Raw genomic sequence first — 25,315 nt, 5'->3', positions numbered from 1 at the left:
TTGGCGGGAAGCAGGACATACTGTGTGGCTCAATCATGCAACCTGGAGATTTTGGCCATTTTAAAGGCTTTGACCAGGGTTAGCGGTATGAAGTTCTATTGATACAAGTGGACAAATCTGATCAAGAAAAATAGTCATTTGATTCAAGTCAGATACTTACCCTGCTCTGTTGCTCTGAAAGACACCATGCCTTGGGTCCCTCAACTCCACGCCCTGGCTTCCCTGGCTAAACATTCCTACTGACTGTGGGCGTGGCTCTGAGAGGTGCTCTCAAGCAACCCTTCTAGTATCTCGGCCTCCAATCAGTCTTCCTTTTTCCACTTGGGGTTTTTGTTGTTGTTTAAACGTTTATTAACTGCAGGCTTTTGGCGGGTGGAAGTTGGGATTTGCCTGGGGCTGGAAGGAAGTTATTTGCCAGGCCAGGATAAGGTGTGGTTTAAGAGTTGAAACTGGAATCCCCTTCACCTGCTTAATGCATTTCAGGGGAGATTTGTTTTCAACTCCCAAATTACCTGCTAGGAATTCTAGACCTGAGATCCTATCTCCACTGGCTGTTTTCTTTCATTTCCGATAAGAAATACAAAGAAAAAAGAGTGAAAGGCTCAAATACGACATTCTTGCACTCTCTTAAATAAAATTACAGACAGTGAGTGATTTTCTTCCCTGTCTTCTATAAAGCAGGTAGTGGGGGGGCCTGACCTAGCCCGGAAAACCTCTGTTCCTGGGGAGGTGTGGCTGGAATCTGCAGAGAGCAGGTTTAACTAAAGATAGTTCTTATGTGTTTGCTGGTTATTTGTGTATCTTATTGAAATATAATTTATCTTCAAATATTTTATGTCCAGTAATCTTACTGACCTTTAGTTTAATAATTTATTTGTAATTTTGGAGATGTTTTTCTATGTACAAATCAGACAAAGGTTATGGGGAGTGTTAAGACCCATAAAGGAGTCTCCAGCATACTGAAGTTCAGAAGAAACAGAGCTAGAAGGACCTGTGTCCAAGCTTGTGGAGGGCGAGTGGGCAAGAAGTTGTCTAAATGATGGTGTAACTGTGAGCAATAGGACAAAGACAGCAAAGACATTTTAGAGATATGGACCAATAATTTTTTTTTTTAGAGAGAGATAGGGTCTCCCTCTATCATCCCGGCTGGCATGCAGTGGCGCAATCACAACTCACTTGTAGCCTCAACCTCCTGGGATTAAGCCTCAGCCTCTCAAGTAGCTGGGACTATGGGTGTGCACCATCATGCCTGACTAATTTTTTTTTCTTTTTTTTTTTTTTTTTTAGAGATGGGGTCTCACTCACCTCTAAAACAAAGCTCATCTCAAACTCCTGGCCTCACGTGATCATCCCATCTCGGCCTCCCAAAGTGATGGGATTACAGGTATGAGCTACCCCACCCAGCTGGACCAATTTCTTTAGGCGGGCAACTTTAAATTATTTTGGCTTTAAGGACTTCTGTATATGCTTAACAGTTATTGATGATCCTGAAGAGCCTTGGTTTATGTGGGTTGTATCTATTGATAGATCCCGTGGTAGCCAGCTTCTAGAATAGCCTCCAAAGGTCTTATCTCCTACTATTCATGGCCTTGCGTAGTCTCTTCCCACATTGACTCAGGGCTGGTCTGTGCGACAAGTAGAAAATGGCAGAAGTAATGGTAAATGATTTCAGGGGCGAGGTTATAAAAGAGACTACTTGTTCCTACTTGGCCTCTCTTGTTCACTCTGGAGAAAAGCAGTTCCTGTGTTTTGAGTACACCAGGGAAAGACCTACATGGAGAAGGACCAGGGCCTCCTGTTCACAGCCAGCAACACTGGCCTGACTTGCAAATGAACTATCTTGAAGGCAGATCCTCCAGCCTCAGTTAAGCCTTCGGATGACTGCAACCTCATGAGAGACTGCCTCCCCCGAACTGCCTAGCCAAGCCACTCCTGAATTGCCTAACCACAGCAACCATAGAGATAACAAATGATTACTGCTGCCTGAAGCCTCTGTTGTTTTAGGGCACTTTGCTATATAGCAATAGATAATTAAATAATTTACCATATTAAAAACTAAAACCGAAAAGTAATATTTGTTCATTTAATATTTATTCATGATTAATGAATAAATTAACATTTAGTAATTTATTAAAATGCCTATATTTGTTAATTCATTTAAACATTAAAAATAACATTTTGTTATATAATAACTGTGTTTTTAAAAAGGAACCCAAGTGAGAAGAGTGACAGTGTTTCACATTTTTGCAAATCTCTTGAATGTCTGGCTTAATAGAAGACAGCTGGTTTCTCATATCGGCTTCTGCATTCAATCAGCTGTGATAATGTTGTTTTGGTTGAAGTACGTGAAGGAAACCCAGCCTCACATAGATATGTTGTTGGAAAAGGGAGGAATATTTTAATAGTCTTTTCAGATAATTGTGAATATTCTTCTTTGACATTATACCAAAACTCAACCAATAGTAGATTACTAAGGTTAGTTGCAATGTGGAATCTGAAACTATATCAATGAACTTTTTATGCTGTTATGTTAAAATTCATTTGTCTGGCTTGTACTCTGAATAGATCTTTGCTTATGCATGATTTTATAATACTATGCATGGGTCATTTGGAAAATATTACTTCACTAAGTCATGCAGATTTTTCTAATTTGATATATTTCATGATGAAAGCGAAAAGTTCTTATTTGTTAGTATCACCACTGATCTCATCAAAAACCTCTATAAATGCTGGGAAGGTGTTACATTCACTATGGCAGAGACAGGTTTTTAAAACTTCTAATTTCTGCTTCATATTTCTATTTTGGCAGAAAATACTGTCAATTATTGTATTTCTTGAAGTCATGAGCTCAGTTTGTTCATTTTTGAGAAAATGCCTGTCAAGTTACCAAATCTGAATTAGCGTGCGTTATTTGGTCCTTTTGGGTAAACACTGTGTTCCATGCAGGTGGCTGGTGCCGCTCACAGCTCAGGACACTGACCAAGTGCTTTTCCTCCAGATGACCATCACACTTCAGGATGCACCGGAAATACTTGATACTTTCTTTCCAAGTCATCACACAGAAGAAAGAGAAAGAAACAGGGAGAGAGGGAGCGGGGAGGAAGGAAAAAAGGGAGGAAGGAGTACACTTTTGGGCTAGGTTTCATAAAAGTAATAATTTTTACTGTCTAATTTACACAATCAGGCATGATTTTGTAAAGCAAAAACCTTTCATTTTATTCTTCAGTGAAACTGGCTTTTTTTCCCCCCTGTAAGTTTGTAGCAGTGAAGGATACCATGACTGCCAGTATAGTCCGGCGCCAGCAATTTTAACCAGACGTCAACACAGAGAAGAAGGCAAGTAACATCTTGGTATTATTATGAAAATAGTTTTGAGCTTGCAGACACCTGTGATAGGGTCTTGGGGATCTCTGGGGATTGCAGACCTCTCTTGGAGAATCAGTGCTTTAGGAGATGGCGGACATTCTACTACTTGTAGTGTTTACAGGTAAATGTGCTCTATGCTAAGATGTATATGTACCGGGTCTTCATGCACAATTGTAATCACCACTGTTTAGTGCATAAACTAGAAAACATGTCATTAGGTATCAGCCTATTCTTGTAGATGGACTAGATATGAGACAGGCATTTCATTTAAGGGATATATTTTTACGCTTTTATTTGTCCCACTTGTCACAGGTATATGGATGGTGAGGAAGCTAGGCTGTAAGCCATTTCTGAAACTATCAGTGTGGAATAACTAAGGTACATAGGGAAGCCAACACTTACACCCCTTCCTTTGTAACTCTTCTACCGCCTTGATCCAGTGAGCCCGGAAAGTTCAGTGGCCTGAGGAAAACATCCTTTTTAGAGGAGCAGGGTTCCCTCAACTCCAGTCTAGAAGTGAGCAAAGTTCTCATGTTGGCAGTACCTGCAGTATAGGACAAGAGAAGCAGCTGGCCCAGAAGGCTGCGTTTGTTCAAATGGTCATGGCACCTGTGAGCACTGTATTGCCGTGAAAGAGCTCAAGTCATTGCCTCTGCTAAAGTGCCTCCAAATTCCTACACAGTGGACTTAGAGCAAGACAGGGCGGTGGCATGATTGTTTTCCATTCTTGTTCAGTTGGGCTTACACATCCTCTCACTCCCGACAGGCAGAATAGGCTTGCGCCCACACCTGACTGGGCTCAGCTCTTCAGCGAGGGATTGCGTAGTTGCTCCGCCTGTGACTGCTGGCCCCGGTCTGCAGGCGGGAAACAACAGGCAGTTGTGTCCTGAGCCCTGGGAACTGGAGATCTTTCCACATCTGTTTGCCTAGTCGGGGGCGGGAGGAAATCACCAGAACCTTCAAACATGGGGCCAGGGCAGGGAGACAAAGGGGAAGCCTTAAGCCGATGGCGACCCCGGGTCATATGAGCACCCCCCCCAGGCTTCCCCCATCCCCTTTCATCCCCTCAGGTCCCCAACACTCAGCCTTTTCATCCTTCTCCAGGTCAGCAGGATCAGGTTAATGTGAGTTGACCAGAAAGCTTATCAAATGAAGGCAGAGGCAGGTGTTTGAAGCCCCTTCCCTGCTGAAAGCTGGGTTGAACAAGGTTAGCAGTGTAACTCAGGCCAACATCCTACAAGAATTGCATTTTCTTTCCTGGAGCTCCTCTTCCCCCTTCCTCGGTCTCTGGGAGCCAGTAACCAAAACAAACCATTCAAAAAATGAAGGATTTAGGGGAAAAACTTCGGAGATGTGACATTCTGGACTGGACAGCGGCCTTTCTATGCCAGAGCCTAGGAACTAGCATTTGAAGGCATCTGGCCACTTCCACTCAGTGGGTGTGCTGAAATCAGTTACTATGGGCTTATCAGAAGTGATTGCACAAACCTTTTCCCAACTTCACAATCATGATGTCCTATTTGTAGCTTGAGTCGACCAAGGTGGGAATATTTATACCACAGAAACCAGCAAGCTATAAACCAGGCGTTTCCACCTCCAGAGCCAGTTGTTAAACATTTATGGGCACACCGATGCCTCCACTGTAGCTATTGTCACTCAAAGTATGATTCTCAGACCAATTACCTAGGAATTTCCTAGATATCAGAAATAAGGTGGGGCGGCAGGGTTGTTATTTAACATGCAGATTTCCTGGCCAATCTGAATGAACTGAATCAGATTCTCTGGAGGTAGAGCCTGGGGAAATGCTTTTTAGCAAGTCCCTAAGGTTATTAATAAATTCAATAAAGTTTGAGACTTTCGGCCTTAGGGAGTAGGAGAAAAGAGTGGGTGTGCATCTGACTCTTGGCATCTGGAAGGAACAGCCGGCTTCAGTCCCAGCTGGCCTGAGAATGGACAGCTGTTTTCCCTCGAGATATAAACTTCGTGACAGGAAAAAGAGGTGGGAATTCTGGGGTCTCAGCTACCCACTGACAACATGACTGGTCCTGCCTTGGAACTCAGGATGAATCCATTTTCCAACTTGAGACTTTGACCCAAGGCAGCATGAGCAAATGTCCAGATGTATGTACAACATGGAGAAAGTCACCATCATTTGTACCATTGGTGGGGCCAGTGGAGCCCAGGGAAAGACCAGAGTCCGTTTTCCATATTAGATTGCCCAGGACAGTGTTTTTCTTGCAGATTTGTCTAGACATTATCAGCTTTCACAACCAGGCATGATTCTGTAAAACAAACACTTTGTTGACTTCATCCCTCTGAACTGGAAGGGAAGGTCTTTTAAGGCAGAAAGAAAAAGAGAAGAAAAGGAGAAGAGAGAAAGTTTCTTTGCCTAGATGTAAAACAGAAAGCTCATAAGGAGCTTAACTCTGCTTTTGACTGGTTTTGCACCTGCCTGAGGGAGTGGTTTAGACTGGGACAGGTAGTGTGAAAACAGAGCTAGTAAGTGCAAGAGCTGGGGTTTGGACCCCAATTTTTATGGCCAAAAAAAAACCAATGAGGCTGGGTGTGTGTAATCCCCACACTTTCGGAGGCCGAGGCGAGCAGATCACAAAGTCAGGAGTTCAAGACCATCCTAGCCAACATGGAACCCCCATCTCTACAAAAATATGAAAAAAATTAGCCAGGTGTGGTGGCGTGCGCCTGTAATCCCAGCTACTCAGGAGACTGAGGCGAAATAATCACTTGAGGGAGACAAAGGTTGCAGTGAGCCAGGATCGTGCCATTACATTCCAGCCTGGGCAACAGAGTGAGGTTCTGTCTCCAAAACAAAATTAAAAAACAAAAACCAATGTACTTTCCTCCCAAGCATAATACAGTATTTTTTCTACCTGTAATTGGAACACAGACGAATCCTTAATGGGCAACTAGGGTAATGACATTGGACATATGTATGCTCCAAGTACTGTGAATTCCTAAACCATCAGAGCCCCCTATATTCTGATGCAAATTCAGAAACATAATCCAAAGCCCCATGTAAAACTTATGGGGTTATAGGCAAGTAAATTATAAACGATTAGATTATTGGCTATTAGATTACCCACTGGAATGGATAATTGAGAGTCAACCATATTGATACATATAATTTAGGCACTCCTCATATTAGACACTTAAGCTTGTAGAAGTTTGCTAAGTTCATGATCCTGTGATCATTTCCTATACATTTGTTCTAACTCTTCAGGGCTGCCCACAAACTCTTCCTCACCCCCAGCACCCATCTCCACTTTAATACTGTTCATTCAGCACATACATAGTGAGGACTTACTATGTGCTACTTAGGGTGCGGGGAAGAACAGGAGACAAACCACCTGGTCTCATGAATTTTATAGTCTATTGGGAAACAGGTACTACACAAGTCAGTATAAAAATAAGTACGTGATTATGCATTGTCTTAAGGGCTGTGAAAGAAAAGCACAAGGTACAGAGAGAAATGTCAATAGCCCTGAAAGGCTGACTGCATCAAGAACATGTCCATGGAGACCGTGCTGATGGGGTTTTTGTTTGGATTGTTTTGGGTGGCATGCGGTAGGGGTAAGGGGACGTGGAGAGTTCTGTGTGATGTACTTGAAAGGGAGCTGTCAAGTAGGCCACTGAATATCCAAATCAAGAGAGTCTGGAGTGGAGAGGTGACTCAAACCCTGCACCTGGATGAAGTCATAGGGATGGAATGTCTGAGGAGGCAGCAGCTGGGGCCTGCTTCCTGGGCCACCCATATGCAGAGCTCAGGAAGGAGGCACTCCCAAAAAAGAGGGAGTCCCAGAAACCATTTGCAAAGGATATTTTACAAGTGGGCAACGTGAAAGTACCAACATCTGAAAAGCAACTCAGGCCCTGCAGGACATACCTGAGCTCCCCTCCTCTCTTCCCATGAGCCAGGCAGGCTGTCTGCAGGCCAAACAGTGATTTGAACTGGGGCTCTAGAATCTGAACAGCTGGCCATGTCTTGGACAGTGCTTCGCGACTCTACGTTATTACTGTCTGTTCCTTTCCTAGTCCCTAACTCAGACCCAAGCTCTTTGCTCTCTGGAGCTTCTAAGTGTGCAGGTATTGGGAAGAGAGCAAATAAACCAGTGCACACAGAGGTATGAATAATGTTTAACCAGCCAGTTCTCTTTGAGATATATTATTGTGAAGAGGCAAAACTAAATCTCTAATCTGTGGAATTTCAGGCAACCTAATACGTTTTTCAGGTGTGCCCTTGAGAGGGCAGCCCTTTCGAGCTGGGGCTGCCACTCTGTTCCCTTCTGGCTTCCCTGCTCTGTTCCTGCAGCAGCTTCTTTTCTTCCTCCCTTTCTGAATCCCCAGAGTCTTGAAAACATCCAGAATTTTCAGAGTGGTTCCTCTGGCCCCAGTGGCCATGCCCCTGACAATTACAGTAGCTAACATTTATATGTAATTGTTACATGTCATTGTTAGCCCCTCATATTAAACCTGTGCTAACCCTATGTTAAATGAAGTTAACCGTAACATAGTTTAACGTAGAGTTGCTGTGAAGTCAGCCCTTCTTCTCTGGGTGAGGCTGTGGCAGGATGAGAGATGGGTGTTGGTTGCCTGTGGACACACAGCTGGCAGGCTGAAATCGGAAGCAGGGTCTTGCTTCCAGTCCACACTCAGGGCCGCGTGAGTGGGCTGTCTGCCCCCACCTGGGTTTGCTGTCCTGAGAGGACAAAAGCAAATCCGTGCTCTGGTTCTCTGAGGCAGCTCTTACTAGACCCGGCTCAGTTTGACCCCTTTCTGAGGCTGGAAAGGAGGACAGCCCAGGTCAAAGCCCTGGTTGCTGATTACAGACAAGATGAGAGTCATGTGGGGTGTCAGCTTCCATCTCCTGAGAGAGAAAACCAAAAAAATGCTACCTGAATTTCCAGGATGAGGTCGAAGGCACAATCTTTTCAGGCCAAATCTCTTGGGCAGACTTGAAGAGACTGCATAAGAATATGGAAGTTTCCCTCACTGCTTCTGGGATGTCTGAATTCCTCCCTCTCTGGAATGGAGCTGTTGGAAGGCTCCAGAATCCTCCCTCTCCTGGCTCAGAGGCCCAGCTACACTTTCTAAAACGACCCAGAGCCATTTGATTTGAAGCATGTACCGGCTCGTGTGTGGAAGATGGTAATTACCTCCATTCCAGTTAGGAAAGCCGAAACCTGCCTTTTTCATGCCTCAAACAATTATCGAAGTGCCTTTTGAAGCTCTGGATAGAAGAGAAAAGCAAAACAAACCAGAGCCAATTAGAGCCTGGGATTTGAGGGTGGCTTAGTTTTGTGCAGTGGGACTTGGGAGGAACTGTGGGAGAGGGTCAGAGGTCACCCCGAACCTCCAGCTGCCAACCACCTTTGCCTGTGCCAAAAGACCATTATTTTGCGTTTAAAATCAAGGCCCCTCTCCCTGACTCAGGAACAATTTGCAGGAACAACCTCTGTGTCAGCTGTGAAGAGGGCTCCCTGATTAGATAAGGCCTGGAATGCATCGCTGTTGAACAAAACACTTCTCTGACAGCTTTTCTTACTCACCATTACAATGTTTCCCCCTCAGCCGAAACTTGGTAAGATAAAGTGAATCCCCAGGGACGCTTTTGTTTTTGGGTTACATATTTGAGAAATTTTTGTGGCCTGTGTTCCATTTGGAGTTAAGGTTCTTGGTCCCTGAAGTTCTTCCAGCCTGGGTGGGAGGATCTGGCCATTCAGAGGCAGGCTGTGATGAGAGTGGAAAGCAGATCCCAGGCTTGAGGGCAGAGGACAGCAAGCGGTCCTGCCGAGGGATGGGAAGCCTGAAGGCTTCTTAACAGACCCCCAAGGACAGTTCCGTAACATTCAACACTGCGGCAAAGCACAGAGCGGAAAGTGGAGTTGGGGCACGGGAGGCTGAAGCTGGATTAGAATGGACTTGGCCAAGATCTGTTCATGATGTCTGAGGCGGCCTTCTGGATGAACAGGATTTGATTGACTGTCAGGGCAACCTCACGCTGTCTGGGAGGTTCCCTTTTGGGTTTGGGTTAGGGTCGGGAAGACAGCAAGCACCAAAGAGCCCTGGGAGAAGCCACTCTGCCTTATTTATGTCCCTAACCCAAGCTGGATAGAGGAGCTTTCTCTTGGCCCTGGCATAAGTGCCCAGCTTTCCATCTGCCTATCATTTACCCACTCAGCAGTGGGCCTTGATAAGAAACAGCCTTTGTGGGAATGCCCCTTGGCATATGTGGGGAACCGTTCCTTTGTATAGAAAAAGTTGCCCTCCATATACACAGGTTTGGATCCGGCAAGTGCTATATTTTCAATCCGGAAAAATAAAAACCAACCTACATATAAGTAGACCCAGACAGTTTAAACCCATGTTGTTCAAGGGTCAACTATATTCCTATAAAGCAAAATGAAGAAGCATATTGCTTAGGAATGTGTCTGCCATGCTCAAAATAGAGTGAATATGAATGTTCTGGTGGCATCAAAATGGCCAGTTCTGTGACAGTGAGAGAAGAGGTTCATGTCTTATTTAATCTTTTTATAATAATAACAGCTATGAGGTATTACAGCTTTACCAAGTACCAGACACTGCTCTAAGGGCTTTGCATGGTTCACTCACTCCTTACTTCAGCCCTAGGTGGTAGGTGCTGTAATTATCTTCACGTTGCAGTCAAGGACATTGAGACAGAGAGAGGTCAAGCCACCTTCCCAAGGGTGCACATGGCATCTGCACTGCTCCTGACTGACCGACAGGGAGAGCTGCTGTTGCGATCCCCACATGAGCTACACATGTCAAAAGTTTAAAAAATATAAAAAGATGCATAAAATTTAAAAATTAAACCATTTCAGGCTGGACAGACAAAAACTGAGAGATGGCCAGAGCAGAGTATGACAGATAAATCTGTGGACAGAATAAACCCTGACAGTCTTGAAATCACGGGCCTTACTCCTCCACACTCCTGACAGGTTGCTTCAAGACCAAGAAATAGAAACACATGGTGAGTGCTACGTGTGCTGCCCTCGTACACACAGGCTGAACACACCCACAGGCTTGAAATGGCTTTAAAGCTCTGCCTAACAGATCCAAGATGCACAATGAAGGAATGGAAGCGTTCTTCTGAGATTTTAGAACTGAGTTAACTCACGTTCTCCTACAAACTCTCCCTTGTGGTCACTGTTCAGAAGGATTCCAGGCTGCCTGTGTCAATGATTTGACCCCACAGGTTGGTTCTTTTTTAGGTTCTGACAGGGAGCAGAAATTAGTTTTTGGACTTTGGGTTTTCTCAAGAAGATGGACATATCTGTAGTTCTTTAAAAGGCATCTGTGTGATTTCCCAGTCTTTTCTCTGAGCCAGGTCCCCAGGGATTTCTCTCCAGCATGTGGCAGAGACCACCAGCTGCTTCTCAGGCCCTCAACTGGGCTAAGAATGTTCATCATAGGGGTTTCCACCCTTTCCATCTGTGGCTTGTGATAGGCAGAGTAATGGCCTCCCAAAGACGTCCAAGTCCTGATCCTTGGAACCTGTGCATGTGTTACATGGTGAGGGAGAATTAAGGAAGCAAAAAAGGTTGCCAATCAGTTGACTTTAGGATAGACAGCTTGTCCTTGGCCCAGTGTAATCACAAGGGTCCCAAAACGTGGAAGAGAGAGGCAGAAAAGTCAATGTCAGTAAAGCAATGTAAGAAAGACTCAGTGGGCCAATATCAGCTTTGGAGATGGAAGGGGCCATGAACCAAGTACTGAGGGCCACGTGTGGAAGCTGGAAAAGGCAAGCAAATGGATATTCCACCAGAGCCTCTAGAAAGGAACATTGCCCTGCAGATGTCTTAATTTTAGCCCAGTGAGACCCATGTGAGACGTTTGTTCTCCAGAATTATAAGAGAAATTTTCATTGCTCTAAGCCACTCCATTAGTGGTAACTTGTTACAACAGCAACAACAAAGTCATTCAAAGTTACCATGGTTTTCAATCCCCAGGTCGTAGGACCTGGAGGACATTGGACCATGAGCTAAAAAGTGAAAAACATGGTGGCCACCTTAGCATCCTCCCACTGACCATGTGGAAATTCTCATGGTTCTCCAGGCTAAGCCACACCTGCAGTGGGGTCTCTTCTTGACAAATGATGTTCCATTTCTTAGCAGTGTTGCCAAATCCGCTCCTCAGAGTGGCCCAGACACCCCATAGCATTACAACAAGCTGCTGTTCACACCCTCACTCTCCCAAAATGCCAAACATTTCCAGCTAGCATAGGGTCTGGGGTATTTTTCCCCCCTTCCAGATAGCCAGCCACAAATTCTGTGAGCTCTGGAACATGGAATTTGCATGATAGAACCATGACATGCCAAGTGCCAAGAGCCAACCTGAGCCATCCTCAGGTTTGAGAGGTTATCAAGTGGGAAATACTTGTGATTTACAACTTTCTTCCATCCTCTACCATTCCATAACATGAACATCCAAGTCAAACTTCTGAGCTGGGTTAAGAAACTGGAATTCCTGGGGCTCTGGTTCAGGCTCTTACTAGCTCTGTGACATTGGGAAAGTTGGTTAAGACCATTGTGCCTCAGTTTTCTTATCTGTAAAATGAGGAAAATATACGAGTCATTATGAATCAAGTGCTTGGTGAGCTGTCTGCCACATGTCCGGTGCTACAAAAGTACTTGTTGCTGTTGCTGTTGTTGCTGTTGTTATTATTAAATGGGTCCCACATCTTGACGCAAGTCATTTGGAAAACCACCTTGTTCATGGTTTGCCACATACAGTCATGTGCCACGTAACAATATTTTGGTCAACAACTGACCATGTATAGGACAGTACAGCCTAGGTGTGTAGTGGGCTATACCATCTGGGTTGTGTAAGTATACTCTAAGATATACAGTGACAAACCCACCTATTGACATATTTCTCAGAACGTGTCCTGGTTGTTAAGTGACATGTGATTGTATTATACTTCCAGCAATTGAGATGAATTACCGTTGCACACAGTGCTGAAGCTCAGGTGTGGACACCCTCTTTTAAAATATTTTTCCCATGAACATGTCCTTCAGGAAGCAGCCTCTGGTGTGCCACAGCCAGATGAGTGATTGTTAGGGAAGACAAAGCCTATGTTTAGAGTTATGCAAGTGTAGTGGGGAGAGGGCATCTTATTGCTGACTCACGCCCGCTGGCAACCCAGCCTGATTCATCCAGACTGCTGCAGAGCTCTCTGCATGGGAGACCTCTGCTCGAAGGATTGTAGCCCACTGCATGGCCCACCAACAGCCTCTGAGATTCAGGCCTCTTCTTGATTCTTCTGGACTCAGTTGTTAGGTCCCCAAAAGTGATAAAGGAGAGGGGAGAAGACTAGCTCATTTTCAGCCAGGAGTGGCCCCTGGCACATGGGACACTGCTTGCGTTGGACAAAGGCCACTCACAACAGGCTACCCCTTCTGGGTATGGCAGCCAGCCTGCCCTGACAACAGTGTGGCCTGGATCTGTGACTCTTAGTGGCTGCTTGGGACTGCTGCAAGACTGTGGTCTGTGACTTGCCCAAGAGAGAAGTTTCTGGGCAGAACAAGGAGCTCAGGAGAGAAGAAAGTTACATCCGCACTAAGTTTCAATTATAAACCACAGTAATAACGATGACCAAAACAAAACAAAAATGAAAACAAAATAAAACAACAACAACAAAAAGCCTACATGCCCTTTGGTAATACTGGTACTGAAAACAATGGAACTGGGTCTCTTGACTTTTTCTTAACCTTATCCCCATGACAGAGGTTTAAGTTGCAATATTTTATCAAAGCAAAAACCATCTGAACAGATGCCTGAGCTAACCTGGGAACCTAGACAGTTCAGCTTCTTGACCTCTGGCATGTGCGGGAAGGGAACAAAAGGAGAGAGTGAGAGGGGAGGAGTGAGCTCCTTCTGTTTTCTGGGCTGGCCATTTGAGGCCTGTGAACCAAGTGAGCTGATGTCAGACTCCAGCACTCCCACTTCCAGGAGTCACAAAAAAGTGGCAGGGATCAGGGGCACGCCTGCGTCTCAGAGAAGTCACACATTGTAGGAGAAAGAGAATACGCCGCACAGACACACCCAGATTTGTGTTTTGCTGTTCCTTTCACTCCATGTGATTTAGACAAATTATATAACCTCTCTGCAAATAGGGAAAACTTCCTTGGAAGGACTGGAAGGACATAATGCACCAGTAGAGTGTCTGGAGCACATCAGATGTATGATATATGAGCAGCAGCTATTTGTATTATTAAATAAAACAACCACTTGGGCCAAAGGCCACCTAATTTGTAGAATCATCGAGCCAGAAAGAACTGCAACGAGTCAGCTAATAAAGTATGCATAGAAGGAAGCCTGGAAGGAAGTTTACTAAATATTAACAATGATTATTTCTGAGCACTGGAATTGTAAGGATATTTGTGTTTTCTTCTTTATATTCTTTTGAAGTTTCCAAATCTTTAGTAAATGTGTATTTTTTATACACAAAAATTTTTACACTTTTTTTTTAAGTCTCCAATCTCAGTTTGCAGGCGCCAGTCATATTGCACTAAGCCATCTAAAACCACAGTCGTCCAACCTGTTGCTAAAGCCGTGAGAAAAAACGGACACCAACCAGTAAAGAATCCCTTCTGCTCTTTCGCGTCGTACATCCTGAATGGAGCATAACCCTGCATGGTTTCTAGCCCATCATAACCTTGCTACACTATTTCATAGAAAAACTTCAGCCATTGAGAATGATGTCACTCATCACTTTCCTCTTCCTTTCCCTTTAGCTGCCAGGAAACCTTAAACAAATGTAATGCTCAATTACAGTAACAATTAACTCAGATTTTGGGCATAATTATTTTCCCTCTTTCCTCTATGGTTTAATTTTCTCTTTCTTATTCAACTAATTTATTGCATATGTGACTTTCATTATAAACTACCTCAAGTACACTTTAAAAGTTGGACATAAATCATAAAGTATAAATAAATGAAGCTTTATCTGATCTGTTGTAAAAACCCATAGTCAGCCTGTTAAAATTCATATGTTAAACATCTTGACCAGTAAATGTCAGGAGGGAGGTATGAAATGCAAGAAGGAGAAGGCTTCTGAGTCAAGCTCCATATTTAGGGGGAAAAAAATCCTGGCAAATATGGATTTGTTCAGAACTGATTATTTACCTTTTAAAATGATTACTATTAATACTTACTCTAATTGTGTCCTGTGAGCATCTATTTGGTGTCAGGCACAGTTTTAAATTTTATCCCCTTAATTTTGTGAGATAGGCATTATCATTTCTAGTTGAAGAATAAGAAAACTAAGATTCAAACAAGTTAGATAGCTTGCTTGCTCCCAGTCTCCCAGCTAGTAAGTGATAAGTCTGCAAAAGAAACCCTGTTCAACTCCAAGGAATTCACAACCCTATTCTGTTTCATCAAATACAGGTTTTCCTTTTCTAGGTAGATTATGCTGAAATGGTGAACCAGGCTGAAGCTACAGGTTGGCTGAGTTCTAAATCCAGAAGCACAGCTAGAGGCTCCTGTGGAATGACAGGGACTAAAATTGCTTCAAGTGCAGTGGATTACTGGGGTTATGCTCACTTCTTAAAATGAAACACTGGGCCGGGCACGGTGGCTCACACCTGTAATCCTAGCACTTTGGGAGGCTGAGGTGGACAGATCACCTGAGGTCAAGAGTTCCAGACCAGCCTGACCAACATGGAGAAACCCCATCTCTACTAAAAATACAAAATTAGCCAGACATGGTGACTCATGCTTGTAATGCCAGCTACTAGGGAGGCTGAGGCAAGAGAATCACTTGAACCTAGGAAGTAGAGGTTGCAGTGAGCAGAGATTGCGCCATTGCACTCCAACCTGGGCAACAAGAGCAAAACTCCATCTCAAAAAAAAAAAAATTAGAAACATTGAAGTGGGGCTTCCTTCCTTCCTCTTTCCCTCCCTTCCTCCCCGCCTTGCTCCCTCCCTCCCCACTTCTTTCCCTCCCCTCCCTCCCCCCTTCTTTCCCTCCCTTCCCCTCCCTCTTTCCCTCCCTCCCTCTCTCCCTCCCTTCCTCTCTCCCTCCCTTCCTCTCTGCCTCTCTCTCTCTCTCTCTCTCTCTCTCTCTCTCTCTCTCTTTCTTTCTTTCTTGGTTCACTGCAACCTCCTCCTCCTGGGTTCAAAAGATTCTTTTACATCAGCCTCCCCAGTAGCTGGGACTACATGCATGTGTCACCACACCAGGGTAATTTTTATATTTTTTGGTAGAGATGGGGTTTTACCATGTTAGCCAGGCTGGTCTCAAACACTTGACCTCAGGTGATCTGTAAGGTGGAGCTTTATTACTAGAAAAGTTGAAAAATAGGTGCTGATGATCATATCTGAGATTATCGCTTATAGGAAACTGTAGGCCTATGGAGGCAGGAGAAATAATCACAGCTCAGCAAACAGAAACTAGGATGCTCTTTCACTATTGAGGGAGAGATCACTAACACCATGGCTGGGAAAGATCTCAAATCATCACTTGATTCTGAACTAGAGACCTCTGCAAAACCTCTAGGATGAAAGAAAATGAGAAAGAAGACCTCTACAAAACCTCTAGGATGGAAGAAAATGAGGAGAAGATACTCATTCTCAAAATTCGTATCCAAGCAAAAATACTCAACAGTAAGAAAACCAGTCAACAAACTCAACATTCATTAGATTAATTTTGTCCAAAGAAATTAAAATAACAGAACAATCTGACTAAAACTTTAAACTAAATTTGTCTAAATACTCAAAGAGAAATAACATCTACTTTAAAAAGGATATTGTGAAATAAAGTAGACAGAAATAAGAACTGGCAAATATAAAAAAGAACAAATTAAAAAGATAAAATATATAGATAAGATCAATTCTAGACATGAAACCATCAGATGAAGGGAGGATTAGTGAACAGGAAGATAGTATTTAAGAAGCCACCAAAATGCAGCCCAAGTCGGAGTTAAGGGTATGAAGATATATTGAGAAGCTCCAATTTTTATACATATATATGAAATAGAAAACCTATAGAACCTCAAAGATTAAAAAGATAGTATTAAAAGTTATGGCTAGGTGCAGTGGCTCATATTTGTAATCTCAGCGTTCTGGGAGACAGAGGCAGAAGTATCTCTTGAGCCCAGGAGTTCAACACTAGCCTGGGCAACATGACAAGACCACCATCTCTACAAAAAATAAAAAATAAAAATAGCCAGGTATAATGGTATGCACTTATAGTCCCAGCTACTTTGGAGCTTGATGTGGGAGGATTGCTGGTGCCCAGGAGGTCAAAGCTGCAATGAGCCATGAATACTCCAGCCTGGGCAATAGAGAAAAAGACCCTGTCAAAAGAAAGAAAGAGAAGAAAGAGCGAAAGTAAGGAAAAGAAAGAAAGAGGGAAAGGGGAGGGAGGGAGAGGGGAGGGAGGAAAGGAGGGAGAGAAGGAATGAAGGAAAGAAGGAAGGAAGAAAGGAAGGAAAGAAAGAAGGGAGGGAAAGGTACCAGAGAGAAAAGGAAGAGAAAGTTAGCAGGGAGAAAAGAGAGTTATTTATAAAGGAATGATAGCTACCTTAATAATAGACATCTTATTAACAACAGATTCCAGCAGACAGTGCAGTTGTTTCTTCAAATATCTGAAGGGTGGGGGGAAACACCTGTAAAGCTAGAGTTTTATACCTAGCTAAAGTAACTTTTAAGAGCAGATTCAAAATAAAGGCATTTTTAGGAATTTTTAAAAAATAAAGTTTATATCAGTCTTGAGTCTTCACTAAAAGAACCATTATAAGATCAAGAAAAAAAAAACTCAGTTTCAACATAGGACATAGAAATCAAGAAACTATAGTGGGTACAGAAATAAATAAATTAAAATAGACTTACTTCAGCTGACTGTAAAATAACTAAATCTGGAGTTTAAAAATTAAAAGGTAATATGTTAAGATAATATGTTAGTATACAAAGTATTTTCAGGGTAAAGTGTGCTAAGAATCTTGCCTTGTTCAGGAGGAGGATAAGATATTGAAAATTTTAGACTTTGAAACATATATAATTAAATGTTTATGGTAAAACTTTAAGGCATTTATGAATAGAAAAGAACTTCAATCTATAGGTTCTAAACTAACAAAGGAGAAAACATAGAATATAGAAAATCTCACCAACCTAAGAGAAGATGGGAAAGACCAAAAAAAATGAAAGAAGACAGGAAAGAAGAAAAAAACCTAAGACAAGAAAGAAGGAAAATAAATAGAAAATTAAATAAAATGGAAGAATTAAGTCAAATATGATGGTAACTACAATAAATATAAGTTGATTAAATGTATCTATTAAAAATTAGAGAATATCAGACTAGAATTTTTAAAGTATTCAGCTATAGGCTATTTTCAAAAGACATACTTAGGGCTGGGCGTGGTGGCTCATGCATGTAATCCCAGCACTTTGGGAGGCCGAGGTGGGCAGATCATGAGTTCAGGAGATTGAGACCATCCTGGGTAACGTGGTGAAACCCCGTCTCTACTAAAAAAACAAACAATTACCCAGGTGTGGTGGCACATACTTTTAGTCCCAGCTACTCAGGAGGCTGAGGCAGGAGAATCACTTGAACTTGGGAGGCAGAGGTGTCAGTGAGCCAAGATCACCCCATTGCACTCCAGCCTGGATGACAGAACAAGACTCTGTCTCAAAAAAAAAAAGGTATAAAAGAAATACTTAGGCCACACCACACAGAAACTTAGAAATAAAGACATGGCAAAAGATATACCACAAAATGCTAACCAAAATAAAGGTGGTATCACAGTAAGGCAAATAGAACCTAGGGAAATATATATTAATAAGCATAGAGAGATATATAATGATCTAAAAGATAATATTTATGAACCTATATGCCCCTAAAAACATAACCTTGAAACTTAAAACATGTAAAGCAAAAATTGAGGAAATGTACAAATGTAAAATTGTGGTAGATTTCAATTTATTTTTACAGAAATGTATTAAAAACATAAAAGATATAACCACAAACTGATATATCCTTTACTCAAAATCCAACAACAGGCCAGGCATGGTGGCTCACACTTATAATCCCAGAACTTTGGGAGGCCGAGGCAGGAGAATCACTTGAGTTCATGAGTTTGAGACAAGCCTATCCAATATAGGAAGACCGTCTTTCTCCAAAAAAAATTTTAAAATTAGCCAGATGGGCTGGTGACTCTGGAGGCTGAGGAGGGAGAATTTATTAAGCCTTGGAGGTTAAAGTTGTAGTGAGACATGATCACATGCCCCTGCCCTCCAACCTGGGTGACTGAGTGAGACCCTGTCTCAAAAACAAATAAAAGACGAAGTCCAACAATAGAGAACATATGTTCTTTTTCAAGAATATGTTGAAAGTTACATAAATTGACATCATAGGCCACACAAAGGAAGGTCTCAATAAATCTATAAGAATTGATACCATATAGACATGTTTTCTGATCACAGTGGAATTAAATTTTTAAAACTCTTTAAAAGATGTCCTTAAATCTAGAAGCAAGGAAAACAATAGATTAAGCCTGAAGAAAGCAGAACAAAATAAAAATATCGGAAATTAATGAAAAAGAAACAACAACAATAGAATAAATAAATTCAGAAGTTGCTTATTCAAAATTACTAGTAAAACAGGTAAAACTCTAGCAGGGCTGCTCCAGAATAAAAAGAAATAAAATGCAATAATATTAAGGATTAAAAAGAGAACATAACATAACTATAGATACAATTGGAATGAAAAAAATCATAAAAAATAGAATGAGCAAATCTACGAAAAACAATACCAGTAGATGAAGTTAATAATTTTTTTAGAAAAGTAAATTTTGAAAGTTGAATCAAGAATAAATAACTAGAAAATCCAAATCAACCAAAAACCTATGAAGGAAGTGAATTGCTACCCAAAATCAAATTCTTCTATCCAAAAGACATTGGGCCTAGGTGGATTTCTGGGATGTGTTGACCAACCTATGAATGAACAGCTAACCCCCTCTATGTTATATAAACTGTTTTAGAGTATAGAAGAAAAAGGAAAGTGGCTCATTTTTTGAGGCACTTGATACCAAACCTAAGAAAAGTATAGACTAATCCATTATAAACATAGATGAAAATTTTCTAACTAGAATATTACCAGAGATGACATGTCTGTGTGTGCATGTGTTTTTAAAACCTTGTGGAATCTATCTAAAAAAAATGCAAGGATGGTCTGGCATCAGGAACTACTAATGTAATATGCCATGGTAACAGATTAAAGTAGAAAGTATTTATGATCTATCTTAATATAGATGCAGAAAAAAATCATTGTATAGAATTCAAAATTCCTTTATTATATAAATTCTTAGCAAAGTAAGAATAGGCAGGAACTTTCTTAACTTGATAAAGAATATATAACCAATACCGTTATAGACAACACACTCAATGGTAAAACTTTATATGTATTGTCATTAAAATCAGAAAAAAGATGACACCTACTATCACCCCTATTATTCGATAGTCCTACCAGTGCAATGAAAAAAGAAAGAGAAATGAGGTATAAGAATTGAAAACAGACAAAGCTATCTTTCTTTAAAAATAGTAAGATTATTTACACAGAAAATCCATTGTATAGGAAGATTATTATAAATAATAAGAGATTTCATTGAGTTTGCTGAATGTAACTTCAATATACAAAAGTTAACAGCATTCTGTAGGCACTAGCTAAAGCTAATTGGGAGGGAGACAGAGACTGAGATTGTAGCTGAAGGGGAATGTATCAAAATAGGATTTTAAAAGATGGGAGGTTCCTGAACACTTTGTTTGCTGTTGAGAATAATTCAGTAGAGTGAAAGAAGTTGATTGTTCAGAAAAGAGAGGTGGATGACCTTAGGAATAAGTCCTGGAGACATCGAGAGAGGATGGGATCCAAAGCACAAGTAGAGGTGTTTGCCTTTAGGGGGAACAGAGCTACTTCTTCCATTGCAATGGGAAGGAAGACAATTCCTATGCCAATGGTTTTACAGATGTTGCAGTGGAGGGATGAGGGAGTTTCTGTCTGATTATTTCTGTTTTTCTTAGTAAGACATGAATTGAGATCATCAGTTGAGAAGGGATGATCATTGGAGGTCTGAGGGGAGAAGAAATAAACAGTGACCTTAGAAAAGTTAAAATAAACTTACTAGGGAAAAAAACAGAGCATTTCTGAGCAATGTTGAGTACTCATTTGAGGACTGCAGTCATGGATTTAAAGTGTAATCAGTCAACTCAGTGGAATTAGTTTCACCATTAATCTTAAATTGCCTCAGGACTATTTCAGCCTAAGCCAACAGTTGGGTTTAACCAGATTTGAAGATTTTTCTTGGAGAGTCTGGCATGAGGACAGAGGGGCAAAGGGGTATAAGGCAGTGACAATAGTGGACCATGGAATTGATCATGGGTAAAGGGAAAACAAGGACCTGAGAGGAGGTGATAAATAGAACAAAACAAAGTAAACAAACAATAAAAACAGACAAGCAAGTGAGCTTAATTGATTGTTTGAGGTCAAAAAAATTATTAGAGTGGAAATACTGCAGAAGGTTGGCTGGAAGGGTGAAAATGGTGGTCAGCATATGGCAGTTGAAATCTCAACTTGAAAGGTGGTGATGACAAGGCTAGGCTATGGCCATTTTAACATAGCTGAAGAAAGTGGAAGAATAGATCATTGGAAGTGAGAAGGTCAAGGAACTCAGAGAAAGGATATTGAAGTTCACAAGAACGATGGCAAAAATAGGATTGAAACAGAAGAGTTATGTGCTCAAGTGTTTAATAAATGAAGAATAAGTTGAATAGGTTGTTGATGACAGCAATTCAGTGGGAGAAGGGTTAGATAATGTGAAGGAATGAGCATCCAAATGGCTGGGTTTTTTAGAGGAGAAAGGATTTGGAAGTAGCAGTGGAAAGAGAGGAAGCCCATTTTCCTGTCTACAGGCTCTGGGATATGGGGTAGTGAGATAAAAAAGCAACCACACTTTTGGGTACTATGAGGAAAACCACGTCTTCAAGGCCAATCAGGTTTCAGTGAAGGCACGAAGATGAACAGAATGTTCAAAGAAGAAGGTAAAGATTTAGAGGATTTCCAGAAAGCTGAATGGAGTGGGTGGATATTGGGTCAGATATTACTAACACTACCAAGTTACTTTACCATCTGTCCTCCCACTGCCACCCCGAAAAGACTGTAAATTCCACAAGGGTAGAGGTCTTTGCCTATTTTGTTCATTGATATATCCCAAGGACTAAAACAGTGCCTGGAACATTGTGGATATTCAACACATATTTTTCAATGGATTCATAGTAGCTAATATTTATAGAGCACTAATGTGCCAAGGTTACTACTAAGTGCTTTATATGTATTATTATTATTACTGCCCCCATTTTATAGATGAGAACATTGAGGCACAGAAAGGTTAAATAGCTTGCCTAAGTCCATAGGACTAACAAGTTGTAGAGCTAAAGTTCAAACATATTCCAGCTGTGGTTTGGTTCTACAGCCTCTGTATTCTTAAATTCCAAATTACCCCACCTTCCTATGGTTAGTGGATGTACAGAACAATCTCAAGGTAGAAACCCAGGTAATGGCAAAAGACTAAAGAGGTTTGACCTCTAGTGATGAGTGAAAGTTAAACAATAAATATAGTTGTTTATATTATTTCTGATTTCAAGTTAGTCTAAAAGCTAGCTTAGGGCATTTGCTGCCTCTAATGTCCTATACCCTTGTTTATCTCTTACTGTGATTGTGACCTGGGCACTTTCTACTATCAGTTCCCAGATCTTTTTATTCCCCCTCTCAACCCTGCATAATGCTCTTCTTTGTTATTTTCAGTTCCTGCATATCCCCATCCTGACACCTGGCAAATCCGCCAGTCTTTTCCACTGACTTCTCTTAAAGGCAGTCAGATGCATTGGGAACTAATTTCGAAGCATGTGATATTGACACATCGATCTTACAGGAGGCCTTAGGAGCACCAAGCTGACTCACTGTCATACGCATTCCAACTACAAAGTCATTCTGGGAGTGCCCTTCAAAGTGCTAGGAATCTGCTGGCTGTTTTATGAACAGCTCATACTATCAAGTGGAAAAGTAAAGGAACACTCCAACATTTCAGGAAAATCAAGGAAAAAAATGAACATGTATAACTGGATGGAGGAAGCCTGGGATAGTACCACTATTTCTGTGTGAACCCTCTCATTTCCCTCAGTGAGACACATGCTCGCTAGCGTCAGGCACACAAAAGGCCTCCAGGAGCACTTGGTGATTTGGACAGAGATCAGGACCACAGCGCACTGGTGCTATTGTCTGTGCTAAGGTTCTTAGGGTGCATGCAACAGAAATCCCTCTGGCTAACATAAGCCAGAGATTAAAAGAAGGATAAAAGGGGTCCCACAGAATTAAGGGAAGGCTGAAGAACCAGTCTTAGAAATGGGTAAGAAGCAGGCAAATTCCAGAAACTACGAAGCGAACCACAAGGGTCACAAGAGTCCCACAGGCCTGGTCAGAACGCTTCACTTGGATGGGATGAAACTTCTGACATCTCCATTCTCTTTGTCCCTCTGTTCAAAATTCACTTTCCATTGAAGGGAACATCTGATTGGCCCAAATTGGGTCAAAAACCTCCTGACTGCCAGCAATATCCACAGACTGTATTCTACTGGGAAAAGAAAATCCCGCAACAGGAAATTAGATTGTTATTAGGAAAGGGAGATGAGTGCTAGGCATTCTGACAGCCGCCATTCCCAACCCCTCCCTGGGTGTTTAAGAATATAGAAAACATGTCAACCTGAGAAAGCTGACTGCATTTTTTTTAAACAAAGAATATATAGAACTGTGTCTCTTCCCCAGCTGTACTTTCAGATTGGTCTAAATGGAAGGATATCTTTCAGTACGAGGCCAGTCATCCTTTTGCATGATATCTATATCAAACTGTATTTCTTTGGAAAGAACTCTTAAATTTACCGTCGGATACGTGTTTCTGGTAGCTCAAGTTATCCTTTGTAAAATTTTGTCTATTCTACGGCTTAAAGTTAATTTTCCTTAAGTCTTTAAAAATAAAATTCCGTCTTGTTATTGATTTAGATCCTTGTGGAATTTCTATAGTATTTCATTACTCTTTTAAATAGTCTTTTTTCCCTTTTGCTATTTTTCATATTGGTTTTATTTCATTAAAAATTGAGACTCAGCCAGTTGCAAGGTCAACTGCAACTGGCTTATGCCTATAATCCCAGCACTTTGGGAGGCCAAGGTGGAAGGATCACTTGAGCCCAGGAATTTAGGACCAGCCTGAAAACAGAGATACTGTCTCTACAAAAAAATTGAAAAAGTTAGCTGGGTGTGTCCCTGCTACTCAGGAGGCTGAGGTAGGAGGATCACTTGAACCTGGGAGGTAGAAGCTGCGGTGAGCCGTGACTGCACCACTGCACTCCAGCCTGGGTGACAGACTAAAATGCTTTCTCAAAAAAAAATAAAATAAAATAAATGGCACCCAACATTTTTAGAATGACTGTCACAATAATAGCATATGTCCCTAAACAGAGATACTACCTTAATGATGGTTAAAGGGGGTTGCTCTTAAAAAGGAGCCATGAATTACTGAAACAGGTTTTGCTTTTGTTTTTATTTACCTCTGCAATATCCTTTTAAGATTAGTGTGATAGGAGACCCATCCTAAGGGACTGTTAATAAAGAGAAAAAACCCTTAATGAAAAGTACTATCATTTTAGTTCTTCTAGACTTAGCCAATATCTTGAGATTAAAAAGACTCTTAATAGGATATTTTGAGTGAGACCTTCACTTATATGCTCACTTTGATAAAATTTGTGTCTGTGGCAGTCTTTTTCTTAATCGGCCTTTTAATTTATTTAATTATTACTTCAAAATATTTTCATGTGTAATCTCGTTTTAGTTTTCAAATGAATTGGTTAGATGAGATATTTTATCCCCATTTGTGTAGGAACTGGTTCATGAAAAGATTATGATTTACCCAAGGTCATGTAGCTAATTGGTCAACAAACCAGGCGAAGCATCAAGACGTCTTCATTTCTGGGTGTTTGATTATTTAAGTCAGTGATCTCAAACTGGGGCCAGTAACACACTTAGGTCTTGCTAAGAGGGGACCCTAACTTGGACCTCACACTTTAAAGAGCCTAACTCTGGCTCTTTCCAGTCCCATGGGCCAAAATGCCAAGACACCTCACATTCTGGGTCCCAGGTCCCCAGAGTCATGTCAAATGTCCCCAAATCCATTTGAGTCTGGCCTCCTGCGGGCAGTCTATACCTTTGATGTGAGTAGCATTAAGTCAGGGGGGCAGCGAAGGGGAGGCTATTTGAGGTGTCGGGGTTTAGACAGAGCTTGACTCCCACTGGTGTGCAGGCTGGAGCTGGGGTGGGAAGGGGAGGGCTGGGGGCCAGGAGCCAGCTCTTCTCTGTTGCCTTGTGTCTATGTGCAACTCCAAGGTGTCCCAGAACTCTGAATTCTCACACCTGGCTTCCAAGTCTTTAGGAAGGCGTATTTTGTCCTTGTAGGCAGGCAGAATATATTTGGTTTAACAGTTAGCAGGCTTGATTTATACCTTTTAAATATTTAGACATATGATATGGGGGCCACCATTTGTCCTCCTGCCCCAGGCCCTGCAAATGTTAGGGGTAGGTTTGCAGTAGGCCAACACGCGGTTTGTTTGGCTAGCACGCTGCTTTTCTTTTTTACATCTCAAATTAGTTTCTAACATCAACAATTGGGAGATTTCATATAAGAATAGAGATTTCTGATTTCTCCTTTTTAAAATTACAGAAAATCATGGGCCTGCCTACTTGTATGGCAAAGAAGAGCTGGGGCTGAGCAGAATCAGCCTGCCCTGGGTGGGGCTGCGCCAGCATTTTCTAATTGGCCACAGTTCCCACCTGTCTCCCTTCTCTCATTTCAGTGACCTCTGATCTCTC

General features: G+C 41.8%; 1 protein-coding gene and 1 long non-coding RNA gene across 2 annotated transcripts in view; both read left to right on the top strand.

Annotated features, from left to right (window-relative positions):
- Window positions 1-5,906, top strand: part of RAD51B (RAD51 paralog B) — a 670,105-nt gene extending 664,199 nt beyond the window's left edge. The window contains exon 12 of the mRNA XM_032246050.1: window positions 1,288-5,906. The gene's annotated coding sequence lies outside the window, so the exon portion shown is untranslated. The remainder of the gene's footprint in view (window positions 1-1,287) is intronic.
- Window positions 1,338-5,916, top strand: LOC116528667. The gene is made up of 2 exons (XR_004259137.1): window positions 1,338-1,384; window positions 3,256-5,916. It is a non-coding gene; the product is annotated as an uncharacterized LOC116528667 (long non-coding RNA).
- The last annotated feature ends 19,399 nt before the right edge of the window (window positions 5,917-25,315 follow it).

The sequence above is a fragment of the Sapajus apella genome, unplaced genomic scaffold, assembly GCF_009761245.1.
Source record: "Sapajus apella isolate SASKATOON/1434 unplaced genomic scaffold, GSC_monkey_1.0 scaffold59, whole genome shotgun sequence".
In the NCBI taxonomy this organism is placed as follows: domain Eukaryota; kingdom Metazoa; phylum Chordata; class Mammalia; order Primates; family Cebidae; genus Sapajus; species Sapajus apella.
This window is presented reverse-complemented; position numbering and strand designations above follow the sequence as displayed.